Raw genomic sequence first — 17,363 nt, forward strand, 5'->3', positions numbered from 1 at the left:
GCATCTTGGTAATGGGCCTACGTATAGTCATTAGTGGGACTTGGGTGGTGCTGTGGGTGAAACCAGAGCCTAGGACTTGCTGATCAGAAGGTCGGCGGTTCGAATCCCTGCAATGGGGTGAGCCCCCGTTGCTCGGTCCCTGCTCCTGCCAACCTAGCAGTTCGAAAGCACATCAAAGTGCAAGTAGATAAATAGGTACCGCTCCGGTGGGAAGGTAAACGGTGTTTCCGTGCGCTGCTCTGGTTCGCCAGAAGCGGCTTAAATCATGCTGGCCACATGACCTGGAAGCTGTACGCCGGCTCCCTCGGCCAATAAAGCAAAATGAGCGCTGCAACCCCAGAGTTGGCCACAACTGGACCTAATCGTCAGGGGTACCTTTACCTTTACAACTTCACTGGCGTCTCTCGGTATTGTGAACAACACCAAACTTACCTTTTGTTGGTATCTTCATGAACTTACCTAAAAAAATAAAGAAAACAAAAGACTGAGTTCAGCATTTGAAAAATCAATTGAAATCAGACATTATAAGTTCATCTTAGGCTGGGTAATTCACAAGTTTCTGTGGCTTTGCACAAGGTTTTGTATTTTCCCTCAGAAGGTTGATAAAGAATATATAATTATTTTGGTAATTATTGTGTGTATATTAGTGTTGCATGAGTCGTACTACTATTAATTCTGCAATCGAGCAGCAACTCTGGAGCCTGTTTGTGTCTCTGTGGTGCAGAGAAATGGGTTCTCCTCCGTCAATCATTCTGTGGCATGATTCTCTAGCTGAGATGGTGGAGGACAATAATCTTAACAATTCTGTGTGAAGTATAATTAGTGGGTCCTCTTGGGGTTTCTTAAGCTACACTCATCTGCTCCATACATTCATTTGCTTGCTGTCTTTCAGCTACGTCATCTCAAAACTGATTTCTCCTTTCTTCCCAGAGAATAATGCAGTTGCAAAGGAAATTTGAATTCCCCATACAATTTAAGAAAAATAATAACAGAACAACAACGACAAAATCCCAGGGAGATTATTTGAAGTCTGAAGAGCTAACTGGCATTCTTGGAAGCAGATTTGCCACCCCCCACATCGCCCCAACAATTTTATCTGCCCCTGTAGATGTATTTGCGGAAGATGTCATCCAGATAATAACGATGAGCCTGGTGCTTGCAATCTTCTTCACAAAAAAAAAAACACTTTGAGACTTTATTAGTGAAATGATCCAGTGAGAAAGGAGAATGTAAAGTGCTAACCTGGCAATTATATTTTAAAGAAACCAACAGGTACACACCGGATAATTATAAGCTATCATCTATAAAGTTACAAGTGTCTAGCTGCAGAGACATTGGGGCATAAAAGGAGAATGTCAGATCAGAATGTTCTTTTGCTAATTTCTGACAAAAACATAATGGCTTTAGCAAGCGTGATATTTCTAGAACTTCATTGTAACCATTAACATCTTGCAAGATCTATCTTTCCTGAATGTCAAGCTATTATTTTTTTTAAGGGCCCCATTTACATTTTAAAGGGGACGTACCTACACAGTTCTGTTCAGGGTACACATACGTGTGGTGTGTGTGTGTGTGTGTGTGTGTGTGTGTAGTTACTCTCTGCTCTTTACACCAACAACTTCGAAGACCTGCCATCTGTCAGTGTTGACAACACTGATAGGTGGACGATAGGTTTGATTTTGCATAAGGCAGCTTTTGATAACCCCATGTTCCTGTGAATTTGCCAAAATGGTCCTCCTCATGCTGTTGCTTCGATAGGATGCGCCCACTAATGGGAGTGCTCTCCTCAGTGCTCTCCAGAAGTCAGTTCCGAAAGGTCAGGGGACCTTCAAGAACCAATTTTCAGGTAATCAGCAAAAACGGCCTCCTCAATTAGTAGACGCCGTCCACGGGACCAAGAACACAAGTCTTCTTTTTTTATATAATATTTTTATTGGTTTTTACACATATTAAAGACAATACAAAACAAAACACAAACATCAAAGACATACAACAAAAATTTGACTTCCCCATGCCTTCCCTTCGCCACATCCTTATTTTGCCATTTTTTTCGAGCAACTCATCAGTCAATATTTAATCAAGTCCCTTTTAAGTTTTCTTAAAGTTTAAGATTTACAGCTGTGATTCTTTGTTTCTTACCCCTTGACATCTTATCAGTCCGCAATTTTACAATAATTTTTTAAATATATTTTAAATTTCCCCCAGTCCTCTTCCACTGTCTCTTTCCTCTGGTCACGGATTCTGCCGGTCATCTCTGCCAGTCCCATATATTCCGTCACCTTCGACTGCCATTCTTCCAGAGTAGGTAGTTCTTGCATCTTCCAATACTTTGCCAACAGGATTCTTGCTGCTGTGGTTGCATACATAAAAAATGTCTTATCCTTCTTTGGTACCAGTTGGCCGACCATGCCCAAGAGAAAAGCCTCCGGTTTCTTGACAAATGTCCACTTAAGGACTTTCTTAATTTCATTATAGATCATTTCCCAGTAGGCCTTAATCTTTGGGCAGGTCCACCAAAGATGGTAAAATGTACCTTCAGCCTCATTACATTTCCAACATTTATTATTGGGCAAATGGTAAATCTTTGCAAGTTTGACTGGGGTCATGTACCACCTATAGATCATTTTCATTATATTCTCTTTCAAGGCATTACATGCCGTAAATTTAACACCGGTGGTCCATAACTGTTCCCAGTCGTCAAACATAATGTCATGACCAATATCCTGTGCCCATTTAATCATGGCTGATTTCACTGTTTCATCCTGTGTATTCCATTTCAGCAGCAAATTATACATTTTAGATAAATTCTTAGTATTGGATTCTAACAATTCTGTTTCTAGCTTTGACCTCTCCTTCTGAAAACCAAGTTTCCTGTCCTGCTTAAACATCTCATTTATCTGACGGTAATGTAACCAGTCTCGAACTTTATGCTTTAGCTTCTCAAAGCTTTGTAACTTCAGTCTTTCACCATCATATTCTAAAATTTCACAATACTTAGGCCAGTTAGAGTCCATATTGATTTTTTTCACTGCTTTCGCTTCCATTGGTGACAACCACCTAGGGGTTTTACTTTCCAATAAATCCTTATATCTATTCCAAACATTGTACAATGCTTTCCTGACAATATGGTTCTTAAAGCTTTTATACACTTTTACCTTGTCATACCACAGATATGCATGCCAACCGAAACTATTGTCATATCCTTCCAGATCAAGAATGTCTGTGTCTTCAAGAAGTAGCCATTGCTTCAACCAGCAAAAAGCTGCTGATTCATAATAAAGTCTTAGGTCTGGCAGGGCAAAGCCCCCTCTATCTTTTGCATCAGTTAAGATCTTAAATTTTATTCTGGGCTTTTTGCCCTGCCAGACAAATTTAGATATGTCTTTCTGCCACCTCTTGAAACAGTCTATCTTGTCTAGAATCTGCAGCGTCTGAAATAAAAACAACATTCTTGGCAATACATTCATCTTGATAACAGCAATTCGGCCTAACAAGGAAAGTTTCAGCCTGGACCATATGTCTAGATCTTTCTTAACTTCTGTCCAACATTTTTCATAGTTATCTTTAAATAGATTCACATTTTTTGATGTCAAATTCACCCCCAGGTACTTAACCTTTTTTTCTATTTCCAACCCAGTTTCACTTTGAAACCTATCTTTCTCCTCTTTTGTTAGATTTTTTTCCAGCACCTTTGTTTTCTGTTTGTTCAATTTAAATCCTGCGACCTGGCCGAATATCTCCATTAATTCTAAAACTCTTTTGGTGCTAGCTTCTGGCTGTTGCAAGGTTAGCACTAAATCATCTGCAAATGCCCTTAACTTATATTGTTTAGATCCGACCTGTATTCCTTTTACCAGCTGGTCCCTCCTGATCATATTTAATAAAACCTCCAGGACCGATATAAACAGTAAAGGGGATATAGGGCATCCCTGTCGTGTACCTTTCTCTATTGGTATTTCATCCATTACCACATTGTTCACAATTAGTTTCGCTCTTTGTTCAAAATATATTGCACCTATACCGTTTTCAAACCCTTGGCCTACCCCCATCCCATGGAGATTCTTCTTCATAAATTTCCAAGAAATGTTGTCAAAGGCCTTCTCCGCATCCACAAAGATCAGTACTGCCTTCCTATTAATGTCCACCTCTAGCATCTCCAAAATGTCTATAATGTTCCTCACATTCTCTGACATATGTCTCCCTGGGAGAAAGCCTGTTTGGTTCTTATGAATCTCCTCCATCAAAACTCTCTTAAATCTTTTTGCTAAAACATCTGCAAAAATTTTATAATCCACATTCAAGAGTGATATAGGGCGGTAGTTTTTAACTTGATGTTTCTCAGTTTCTGTCTTCGGTATAAGTGAGATGAATGCGTCTTTCCACGATTCGGGAGCCCTTTTCCCCTCTAATATCTGATTGCATACTTCCTTCAATGGCTGTATTAGCCATTCTTTGAGGTCTTTGTAGTATTTTGCAGTCAAACCATCTGGTCCTGGTGATTTCCCCAATTTTGTATTCTGAATGGCACCCTCTATTTCTTGTTCTGTAATTTTTTCATTCAAAATCCTTTTATTTTGTTCTGAGATCTTTGGTAGTCCATATTTTTTAACAAATTCTTCTATTTCTTGTTCGTTTGTAGGCCCTTGTGCGTAAAGTTTTTTAAAGAAACTTTGAAAACAATTACTTATTTCATTTGGTTTGTTGATGATTTTCCCATCTATTTCCAGAGATGTCACCGTGTTTAACTTTTGCCTCTTTTTCAGTTGCCATGACAGCAGTTTCCCACATTTATCTGCCGATTCAAATGTCTTTTGTCTCATTTGCTTTATCTTCCATTCTATTTCCTGATTCATCAATTCCATGTATTGCGTCTGATGGTACTTTATTTCTCTTAAGATCTCTTGAGACTTCGGCTTGGATCTCAGTTTCTTTTCTCCTTCCTTTATCTGGTTCAAAATCTTTTCCTTCCTCTCATTTTGTTTCTTCCTTTTTATAGAATTTTGCTGAATTAGGAATCCACGCATCACGGCCTTACTTGCGTCCCATACTATTCTTTTTTCCACCTCCGTTCTCAAATTTATCTCAAAGTAATCCTTCAATATTTTTTGGGCCTTATGATAAATTTCTTCATCTCTAAATAGGGTGTCATTCATTCTCCATCTGAAGGTTCCAGCCGTTGTTAATTTCATTTCCATCTTGACTGCGTTATGGTCGGAGCAGGTTTTTGTGCAGATTTCTGTTTTTTTCACTCTTGGTGCCAGACTGCTAGAAATCCAAATTTGATCAATTCTAGTCCAGGTCATTTTTGCTTCCGAGAAAAAGGTTCCCTCTCCTTCCAGAGGGTTCCTAGTTCTCCAGATGTCGATCAAGTCCATGGTGTCAGTGAGTTCGAAAAAAGCCTTTGGTAGTCTCCCATCCTTAGATATTACTTGCCTTTGTGCCTTGTCCATGTTTGTGGAGACAACTCCGTTGAAATCTCCCATCATTATAATTTTAAGGTCCATAAAGTCCATTAAGGTCTCATGCAACTTCTTGAAGAACTCTGCCTTCCCCTCGTTAGGTGCATAAACTCCAACAATTAAAATCTTTTCTCCTTGAATTTGAATTTCTACTGCCAGGTATCTTCCTTCATCATCTTTAAAGATCATTTTTGGTTCCCATTTTTCCTTGGCATAAATCACCACCCCTCTTTTCTTGACTTTGTCCGAGGAAACAAATTCCAATCCTAATCTCTTATTTATCAACAGTTTCCTGTGTATCCTGGCAATATGGGTTTCTTGCAAGCAAATTATATCTAACTGTTCTTTCTTTAATATGTGAAAGACTTGATCTCTTTTTCGGGGATGGTTTAGACCATTACAGTTCCAACTCAGAAGTTGCAGGGACATTTTTGTTATTGGGTACTTTTCCCACCCACTGCTCCAAGTTCTTGTTCCTCGTCGGTCGGTGCTTGGTTCAATCCAAACGATAGGTTGGTAATATCCAGTGTTCCCCCCTCTACAGTTCCTTTCTGAAAGTCCTCAAAGTTTCTCTCCAAAAAGTGTTCTTTGTCTTGAATTGTTTTTATTTTAGTTTTCTTCCCTTTGAAGTTGAAGGACAGCCCTTGTGGGAATTCCCACCTGAATTGAATGTTGTTTTGTTTTAATATGTCGACTAGGTCTTTAAATTGTGTTCTCACCTCCAAAAAGTATCTAGGAATATCTTTGAAGATCTGTATTTGGGAATTTTTAATAACCAATGCCCTCTGGAAATGTAGGTTCAATATTTTATCTCTTTCTTCCTTGGATCTAAAAGTTATTAAACAATCCCTTGGCTTCTTGCCTTGCTTTCTACCAATCCGGAAGGCTGTAGTTATTGTGAAATCCTCTTCCTCTTCCCCCAACTCTTCACTCCAAAATTCTTGGAACTTGTCTGTAAGAAATTCCCCGAGCTTGTCCTCCTCCTCCTCAGGTACCAGTCTCAATTTCAAGTTCTTGCCTTTCCTCTCCAGTTCCATGAGGGCCAGGGCTTCATCATGCTCATGTACCTTCTTTGCAATAGGAACAAATTTCCCTTTGGTTTCCTCGGCCGTGGTCCTCGCGCTTTCGGCTATTTTCCTCGTCTCTGTGCTTTCCTGAATTAAACGGTTTATAGAGTCTGTATTAGTCGATATTATTGTCGTGTTCAAATCCAATCTTGTTGTCAGTTCAGTCAGTTTCTTGGAGTTCTCTGTAGTTTGCCTAGTAAGTGATTCTAAAGATTCATTTATCCTGAGTAGAGCCTGTGTCATGGAATCCATTGATACCGTTGTTGTTCTTTCCTGTGTTGCTGTTGCTCCTGTCAAGGAGCCTCTTTTCTTTTGAGCCTGAGCCTGTTTTGCTTTGGATCTTGTTGATATTTCATCCAGTGGGCCGCTCATATCTCAAGGTCGTTCCCACAGGAACAGTTGCAGTTGGAAAATCCCACTGTTTCTATCTCAATACAGCAGTCTCTCTTTTAAGCCTCTAGAGGGAGTACATTGTATCCAATGCGAAGACAAAGAAACAGGAAAAGAAATAGCCATACAAAGTTCCAAAAGCAAAAGTCCAAATAGAGACCCTACTTTGTTACAGTTTAAAATGTTACAGTTTTTGTCCGCTAAAGTCCAGTTATTTTATATCAGATAAATCTTACTTTGTATCCTCAATCAAGTTTGACAGCTTACTTCAGGCGCTCGCTGCCCCGGCAGCCTGGCCAGAGGTATCGGCAGTGGAAGATTTCCCGTTCAAATCTCCTTTCTTAAGCAGATAAAATTAAGTCAAATTTCTTCCCCCCCTCTCCTGCTCGTTGGGGGGGGGAGGTCCTCTTCCGATGTCAGGTTCAACAGAGTTAAAAAGCATAAAAATGTCCCCTTTAAGCACAGCTTACTCTTTTCGTTGCTCAGTCAATCATGCAGTTCCGGGGGGCAGACTTCCTTAATTTTTGCCTCTCCCGTTTTCAGCCAAATCTTCTTAAATTTTAAAATCCCGTTCCCTTTATTTGCTGTTCTTACTCACGGGTGTTGTTTCCAATCGGTAGTTTCAGGAAGGAATCGGCGCTCTCCGTCAATGGCGACGCGGCTTCGCTCCGTGAGCTGGGTTGCGATCCTCAGCACCGCGCTCACACCCGATGCCGCTCCGGAGCCTTTAAAAAGGCTCTTTCGCGATACCGGGGGGCGCAAAGGTGCCCACCGAATCTCCTTGTTCACAGGCTTCAGCGCCTGTGATTTTAGGGGTCCCCCGCTCGCCGTAGCGGGTCAGACCCGAACTCACGGAGCAGTCCTGCTTCGGAGCTCGAAGCAAGGACCGCCATCAATGCTGGCGCCGACCGGAAGTCCGACCAAGAACACAAGTCTAAGGAGACAACTCAGTGAGATGGACACAACTGAGCATGTCACCTACTCAGTGCTTTTTTTCTTTTAAAAAAAATGTTATGGGGTACTCATTTGGCTCAAGAAAATCATGATTTTACAGTTTGAATCAGGGAAAATAAATACAGTAAATGGACAAAAGTACAAAGATTCACAAAATGTTTAGCAGTATGTGTACACCTGTATCCTCCCAGGGGGGGAAAAAAAGCACTGCACCTAATTGTCAGCATTTGCCAGCGCAACATTCAAAAAAAAGTAGGCGGTTTTGCTTGTTTCCAGGCATTCACAAACCCAACTGGGATTGCCAATATTTACCTGTGGATATCAACACCACACACTCAAATGTCACAAATTCATCAAAGAATTATACCCTCCTTCTGAAGAATAACAGAAACACCTACACACACATTTTTGGACATTCTCCCTAAACTGAAGTATGTACCATTTGGTTCTTGCTCGGCTCCTGAAATGCTGCACCTATAGAGGTGTGCTGTATAAAAACAATACAATACATAGGTGAAGAAGAGAGGCTCTGGCTCAATAGCTCAGTTTCTGCTTCACATGAAGAAGGTTCCAGGTTCAAACCTTGGCATCTCCAAGAGAGACCCTGGTCTGAGATGTTGCTGAGCTGCATGGACAGCTTCTTCTGTTCCTCGGTGAGTGAAAGTATAATAGTCTTTTGAGGGGGTGGGGGAATCCTGGACAGAAATCTGTAGAGCGTTGACTTGTAGATGAAGGAACTTTGTGGCCTTTGCGAAATTATATTCAAAGCAGAACAACGAGGGGGCTTCACCTACACTAATCTCCATGGTTCCTCCAAACAAGATCTTGTCTTGAATCATAGTAATGAGTTTTTCTGAACAATATTGGAGTGGAGATTCTTATATAATGTATATCTCGGGGAATCTGGGTATACACAGGTAATGAATGTAATATAATTTTAATGAGAATTTCATTTTATGGTTCGGGATACGCGAAGACATAACTTCTCATAATGTAATTACCTTTGATTAATCAGCGGGAATTATTAACTTCACACAAAAGCTTGGCTTCCTCCTTCTTTCTTCCCTTCCCCCACCCTCCTCCTCGAATATGTAATGAAATTGCTCTTATTAGTTTGAGAATAGTAGGTGACAGAGAGAATGGAAGCATTAATGAATATATATTTTAAGGCTGTGCAATGGATTTATCTGAGGGCCAAAACAAAGTGGACATAATCGGAGGGTCTCAGATGCGCTAGCACAAACTGTGGCTGTCAGGGGGTTGGACATTAGGCAGGAAGGACAGACAGCCAGGGTGAAAAACCATTCAAAAAATCCCCAGGGTGGGTCAACCTGAGGCTCCCTGCATCATTTTGGTTTGCCCTTTCCCAACCATATTCCAACTGAGTGACAGCCTTTGGTTTAACTGAACTCTGTAAATGTGACTGTACCATATGTTTCGATTAAGAAATTCGGCGCATCTCGGTGGAGTAATTCAGGCACTACCAAATAACTATATACAGTCCTTTGCCCAACACACAGCAGGTTCCTTCTTGCTTGTAACTGGAGATACATCTGCAGAAATCTGTTTTTAATATCTGGATGCATATGCTTTTTGCTTTTCTAAAGTAATCTGCATTCAACTTCAGGGAAATATTTGTTCCCGTACTGATGCAGCGAGCACAGAATTTCAGCCCAGCAAGACATAATTTCTGTTTCCACTATTCTGTAGGTTTTTGTTTTTTTTTAATGGAAATGCCCATTGTTGCTTTAATTATGAGTACAGTACCAGAACAAGAGCTAACAATACCTGCAATATCAAACAAAAGCAAAAGAAACACACACGGTGTAATGAAAGCTATTTCATGTTTTCAGAATAAATGGGATTATTTATCTCATCACTCACTTGGTTTGGATTGCATCCAAACCAGTAATTAGAAATGAAGGAAGGAAATAAAAACCCAAATCACCTTAGGACCCCATCAATCATTGGATTTAGATTCTCACACAATTAAGCCCAAGCTAGATATGCAGAAAGAATTTTAAAACCAAACTTGAAAATGCCGCTTTTTCCACCCAAAAGCTAGATATGCACCAACTCTTATTTTCACTGCCAAAGGCTCATCTAGTCTAGCAAGCCTATGTGAGGGGAACAGCACTTTCTCACCTGTGATTCCTGGAAGCGGGAATTCAGAGACATACTTTCTCCGACCCTTGAAATAGAATATAGCCTTATCATCCAGTTCTCCGTACACGTCTAATATACCGTATTTTTTGCTCTATAAGATTCACTTTTTCCCTCCTAAAAAGTAAGAGGAAATGTGTGTGCGTCTTATGGAGTGAATGCAAGCTGTGCAGCTGTCCCAAAAGCCAGAACAGCAAGAGGGATTTCTGCTTTCACTGCACAGCGATCCCTCTTGCTGTTCTGGCTTCTGAGATTCAGAATATTTTTTTCTTGTTTTCCTCCTCCAAAACTAGGTGCGTCTTGTGGTCTGGCGCATCTTATAGAGCGAAAAATACGGTATCCAGTTTGTAAAACCCAAAAAAGTAGCATTGCAAATGCACAAACACCATCTCCACCCTGTCCCTCAGGCCCATGGTCAACTAGGTCTACACAACGGATGCATAAACATGTAACTGTAGCAGCTTCATTTTCCCCCAGCATTGGTCAGTGAAAACCTTTTGTGCCTCATCCCACTTTCTTCCTCAATTAGTGCTCCAATTACTGGTTTCTTTGCAATGCAAGTCAACACATCATTAAATTATGGGTCTCCTGATGACTTGCAGGAGCAAATGTTGCCATGTGACCCTAACCCTCAGCTGTCTTCCCATTCATCCCCCCCCCCCCCAGAATCTTACCATGTTCCTTTCATCTGCCCAGATTAATAGACACATCTTGATTATTCCTTTTGCAGTGTGGCAACCAGCCTACTGCTAGTAGTTGTCAGGACCTTGAATTGGAACTGGGCAAGACCTCCTTATGAATTTGTTGTTGTTTAGTCGTTTAGTCGTGTCCGACTCTTCGTGACCCCATGGACTAGAGCACGCCAGGCACTCCTGTCTTCTACTGCCTCCCGCAGCTGGGTCAAACTCATGCTGGTAGCTTTGAGAACACTGTCCAACCATCCCGTCCTCCATCGTCCCCTTCTCCTTCTACCCTCCATCTTTCCCAACATCAGGGTCTTTTCCAGGGAGTCTTCTCTTCTCATGAGGTGGCCCAAGTACTGGAGCCTCAGCTTCAGGATCTGTCCTTCAGGATCTGTGAGCACTCAGGGCTGATTTCCTTCAGAAATGGATAGGTTTGATCCTCTTGCAGTCCATGGAACTCTCAAGAGTCTCCTCCAGCACCAGAATTCAAAAGCACCTATTCTTTGGCGATCTGCCTTCTTTATGGTCCAGCTCTCACTTCCTTATGAATAGGACTCCACTATGGGCCCCAGCACCAAACAGGTCCAGGAGGAGATGGGGTACTCCAGGACATCACTTCAGCCAGAGAACCAGGAGGACTTATGTACCCAGCTGGATAACCCTCTCAGTTCTGGAGCTCCAGAACCACCACTAGATATTGAAGGAGGAGATGGCAATCGGCCTGAGCCAATACTCAGTCCCACCAGTGCACCCCTTGCCTGGCAGCCCAAAGCATCCTATATCAGAATCCTAATAATTTGAGGAAGGTCATATGAAGGATCAGGGTTCCTCTAATAAACCAGGAAGTGGAGGATGTCGAGATGAGCATTCAGTTTTTGTTGGGAAGCTACTGGTGTGACAGTCTTCATAAGCCTGCTGGTAGTCTAGTTACCTTCAGGAAAACTTCTCTCCTACTCAGTATGAGGCTTCGTGGCTGCTGACTGTGCTGGACAGTTCCTCTGACTTCCTTGCATGGCTTGAATGGTCTATCAACCCACAGAGAAGTCATGTTACTTTTACCCTAGATTCATGGAGTTGGAAGGGACCCCGTGGATCATCTAGTGACTAGAGTCCAGCCTCTATGCAATGCAGGATATGCAGCTGTCCCTCATGGACACCTGAGACCTTGGTGTTAGCAGCACCACATCGTAACCAACTGAGCTATTATTTGTTAAATTTGTATACAGTGGTACCTCAGGTTACAGACGCTTCAGGTTACAGACCCCACTAACCCAGAAATAGTGCTTCGGGTTAAGAACTTTGTTTCAGGATAAGAACAGAAATTGTGCTCTAGCAGCACGGCAGCAGCAGGAGGTTAAAGTGGTGCTTCAGGTAAAGAACAGTTTCAGGTTGAGAATGGACCTCCCGAATGGATTAAGTACTTAACCCGAGGTACCACTGTACTGCCCTTCATCCATAGTTAATTAAGTGTGTGTGTAGACATCATAGAGATTTGGCAATGTGGCATTTGTGGGCATTCTTCCTGAATCAGGCCAATGGCTCATCTAGTCCAGTATGCTTATTTTAATCTTATTATTACATTTTATTAAGAGAATTTCATTTATAAAAAGAGTAAGGAGGGAATGAAAGAAGAAGAAAGTGAGAAAGAAAAGAAAAAATACTGTTACATTACCATGCATTAATATAAAGGTAAAGGGACCCCTGACCATTAGGTCCAGTCGTGGCCGATTCTGGGGTTGCAGCGCTCATCTCGCTTAATTGGCCAAGGGAGCTGGCGTACAGCTTCCGGGTCATGTGGTCAGCATGACTAAGCCACTTCTGGCAAACCAGAGCAGCGCGTGGAAACGCCGTTTACCTTCCCGCCAGAGCGGTACCTATTTATCTACTTGCACTTTGACGTGCTTTCGAACAGCTAGGTTGGCAGGAGCAGGGACCGAGCAACGGGAGCTCACCCCGTTGCAAGGATTCAAACCGCGACCTTCTGATTGGCAAGCCCTAGGCTCTGTGGTTTAACCCACAGTGCCACCCGCGTCCTTTGCATTAATATACAAATGTGTATATTATTCTAATACACATATAATTTTAACAGCATAAAAATATGAGATAAAAACAAAAGGCTGATCTATTGGCACAAACAGGGCACTGCCCCATCAACCTCAGTCAGCTTCCTCCTCCTCAGTCTACTATCACCCTTGTAGAACTGCGTGGAAGATGGGACTGAAACTAGACTTAGTTGGCTCCACTTATCAATGGCGCTGGTTGCACCTGCTCTTGGGCTTCCCATTTCCCACCCTGCCAGTTCCAAGGGAGTATTCACTGCCCCAGCTGGCAGCCAAGATCTTAGGCAATGGCCATTTCCCAGCTTAGCCTTTCAGCTGGAGATTCCAGGGACTGATCTTGGGACCTTCTGCATGAAAGAACAGGAGCTCCACCATTGAGCTATAGCTCCCTTTCCGACAGGAGGGAACTGCAGAAAGACTAGACGAATAAGCCTTGTTGCATTAATAAAAGGTCAGAGTTATTAATCATGCCCTTGTCGGTTTCTGAGAGTTATGAGGTATGTGTGTGTGTGTCTTTACACGGATGTGTGTGTAGCAGCCTACAGATCCAGATTTAATTTCAACTTTGATTTTACAGTCTATGCAAAAAATAATTTTAAAAATGGCCTTCATCCTACACAACGGGTTTCACCATGATTATTATCCATCACCCCGCCCCCATTCTTTCATCTTTAGGAAAAACCACTTAATTAATCAGCTATTTAAATAAATAAGATGTAGCAAGGCTGGGATACTGAATATTTCATTTTGAAAGTAGGTGCCAGAAGAAGCATGTTTAATTTAATCAGTATCAGGGTCAATGAGCATATGTTAATGTTAAATAGAGATTAATTGCCAGGCCTTCCTTATATGCCACCAATACTTATTCGACTCTGCTGAATGCGCTATTGGCCAGCAGGTAATGAATGGCTTGCTCACATCATTATGCATGCTCTGCTTCAGCAATTTCTTGCATGGGTCCAATATACAAGCACGGATGGATGGAGAACTGTAGGGGTGTGAAACCTGTCACTCTCCAGGACTCCAGTTCCCATCATCCCTATCCCTATCCCTCCCATTTACCAGACGCAGATGCTGAACATATGGACTGAGTAAGGGAGAGGAGAAATAGGGTTCTGCTGAGCCCAAATTTCAATCTGTGGAAACCATCTTGTTTGTGAGTCATGGAAGGCCTGCTCCCTGCTTTCCAGGCCTTTTTCTACCTGGCCTGGGAGGGTGGGGCCCTGACCGACTCCAGCCTCAAAAGCTGAGACCGCTGAAGAGGCCAGAGGCCGTATTGGCTGTGAGATCTTCTCTCTGCCTCGCAGGCGTTTTTCCACCTGGCCCGGACTGTCTCCAGCTACAAAAGCTGAGACTGCTGAACAGACCTTTGGTTGGGGAATTGTTTAGAGGGCATTGTTGGGTGCAGGCAGAGGCTGTTGCCGTTATTAATATTAAGCTTTTTATCTTTAATGCAGATCTTATGTGGAAATTGTTTAATTTGGTTGTGTACTTTGGGCGTTTTATTTATTGTTCGTAACTACTTTTGTTATGTTTGTATTTTTTCATGCTGTCAGCTGCCTTGGGCATGGTTTGAATTATAGAAAGGTGGCATACAAATAACACACACACACACCAAAATAACCCATGTACTACTGGACTTCTCTCGGATCCCTTTACACCATTCTTTTAAAGAAAGCTGCAAATTGCCAGAAGACCTAACATAATGACATTCAAATCTGTTCAAGTCAGGTTTTCAGCTGTTTCCTACAATACCTTCTGTTGTTGTTGTTGTTGTTGTTTAGTCGTGTCCGACTCTTCATGACCCCATGGACCAGAGCACGCCAGGCACTCCTGTCTTCCACTGCCTCCCGCAGTTTGGTCAGACTCATGTTGGTAGCTTCGAGAACACTGTCCAACCATCTCGTCCTCTGTCATCCCCTTCTCCTTGTGCCCTTCATCTTTCCCAACATCAGGGTCTTTTCCAGGGAGTCTTCTCTTCTCATGAGGTGGCCAAAGTATTGGAGCCTCAGCTTCAGGATCTGTCCTTCCAGTGAGCACTCAGGGCTGATTTCCTTCAGAATGGAGAGGTTTGATCTTCTTGCAGTCCATGGGACTCTCAAGAGTCTCCTCCAGCACCATAATTCAAAAGCATCAGTTCTTCAGTGATCAGCCTTCTTTATGGCCCAGCTCTCACTTCCATACAGAGGCTAAAATTGCCAGGTGACTCCCTTGCTTTTCTCTCACAGCTGCTTCCTCACTGAAAGACCTGACCTTCTGCAACTTTTTTTCAAAGTTCCCATATTTGCAAAGCAATCTCTCTATTTTTAACAAGTCAAAATATCACTTGGGGGAGTTGTGGGGAAAATTGTACTGTCCATCATGGCTGATGTAAGAGGCTTCACCTTCGTGACATGATTCAGAAGGGATTCTGCCTTTAAAAAGATACAAGGAAGCTGGAACATAAAGTAATAGAGTGAACTCCCATTTCTTAAATTCCGCTTAAAAACTACCATCCTTCCCACATATTTCAGAGGTTCGACCTGGCTGCCCACTTCCAACAGCCAAAGGGTTTTGGGATATGGATGTTTTGTTTCCAATAAAGGTGTGCCTGGTTAAATAAATCTGTCTTATGAGGTTATTGCCCTTTATCAATTGTGCAGGCATTTACATTATATAGCAGGTATCACCAGCCTTTTAAAATTAAGCAATGTATTTATTTCATTGAAACTATATACCGCTTGAGTGTGAAAAACCTCAAAGTGTTTTATGAAAAGAGTCACACAAAATTATGAAAAAGTATGAAGACACTTTAAAAAAATGAAAACCAGCAATAAACTGAATATGCATCAGCATTCTAGGTATCTGGGTAAAAAGGTAAAGGTAAAGGGACCCCTGACCATTAAGTCCAGTCGTGACCGACTCTGGGGTTGCAGCACTCATCTCGCTTTATTGGCCAAGGGAGCCGGTGTACAGCTTCCGGGTCATGTGGCCAGCATGACTAAGCCGCTTCTGGTGAACCAGAGCAGCGCACGGAAACACCGTTTACCTTCCCGCTGGAGCGGTACCTATTTATCTACTTGCACTTTGACGTGCTTTTGAACTGCTAGGTGAGCAGGAGCTGGGACCGAACAATGGGAGCTCACCCTATCGTGGGGATTTGAACTGCCAAACTTCTAATCGGCAAGTCCTAGGCTCTGTGGTTTAACCCACAGTGCCACCCACGTCCCAGGTATCTGGGTAGGTTTGTCTAAAAGGTTGTTTGTTTATTCTTTTGATACCTGCTAAAAAACCAAAGTGAGGGAACTTGCCTGATGTCAGTAGGCAGGGGTTTCCAAAGTGTAGGTGCCAGAACACTAAAATATATATTTCTTACAATGTGTCCTTGGGCACATTGGCAAACCAGAGAAACTGCAGGGGGTGGGGAAGAGATTTTCAGAGGTGAATACAGTGGTACCTCGGGTTACATATGCTTCAGGTTACAGACTCCGCTAACCCACAAATAGTACCTTCAGGTAAAGAACTTTGCTTCAGGATGAGAACAGAAACTGCATGACGACGGCGTGGCGGCAGTGGAGGCCCCATTAGCTAAAGTAGTACCTCAGTTTAAGAACAATTTCAGGGTAGGAACGGACCTCCAGAACAAATTAAGTTTTTAACCCAAGGTAACACTATATGCTCTTGAACTGCATACCCATTGTATGGATACTGACAACAGGACAACGAAAATAAATTTTATGTGCTCTAAAGGTGGCCAAGAAACTGATAGTGATACTGATGAATTGGAGGAATAGAGATACAATTCACTTTAATCAATGGTTTGGTGACATGATAACATTGTCTGTTCATACATTGCCAGTTTATAGACGCAAACTTTATTTGGATAAACACAGTGATATTTGGAATGAGTTTGCACAGAATACATTAGGTTATTGACAATTATATGTGCATTAGAATAATATACACATCTGTATATTAATGCATAGTAATGTAACATTTTTTTCTTTTCTTCCCCACTTTCTTCTTTCATTCCCCCTTACTCTTTATAAATGAAATTCTCTTAATAAAATGTAATAATAAAATGAAAATAAGCATCTAGTTGGTCACTGTGAGAACAGGATACTGGACTAGATGAGCCATTGGCCTGATTCAGGAAGTTTTGTTTTTCATATTCTTTCAAGGATGCCCACAAATGCCACATTGCCAAATCTCTGTGATGTCTACACACACACTTAATTTACCATACACTATCTTAACAGAGATTAAAGGTTTGTTGGAGCCAATGAGGTGTAACCCTTCACACTCAGAGATGGAATTACTTCCAGTAATCAATATTAATGTACTGGATGGAGGAAAATAGAAAGACAAGGAGGGAGGGAAGGAGAGCGAAGCCGGGAAGCAAATCTGACTCCAGCCTGGCTGATTTATCAGACCTAGCCACTTCCATGCAAATGCATCCACTGAAAACTATTTACTAGGCTGATTGGAGACAAAGTAGAATGTCAAGGGGGGAATTCCTGTCACCATGTTCTCCCCAAGTCAGGATTAATTTGACACTCCGCAGCCTGGAAACCAACAGACGTAAGAGATTCTGTCTCTAAATTGCTA

At 42.1% G+C, this 17,363-nt stretch overlaps 1 long non-coding RNA gene across 1 annotated transcript in view; it reads left to right on the forward strand.

The window, feature by feature from the left end:
* Positions 1-17,363, forward strand: part of LOC309374267 — a 373,854-nt gene that overhangs the window by 141,465 nt on the left and 215,026 nt on the right. The gene's annotated exons all lie outside the window — the stretch shown is intronic.

Source organism: Podarcis melisellensis (assembly GCF_964234715.1).
Source record: "Podarcis melisellensis genome assembly, chromosome: 7".
Classification (NCBI taxonomy): domain Eukaryota; kingdom Metazoa; phylum Chordata; class Lepidosauria; order Squamata; family Lacertidae; genus Podarcis; species Podarcis melisellensis.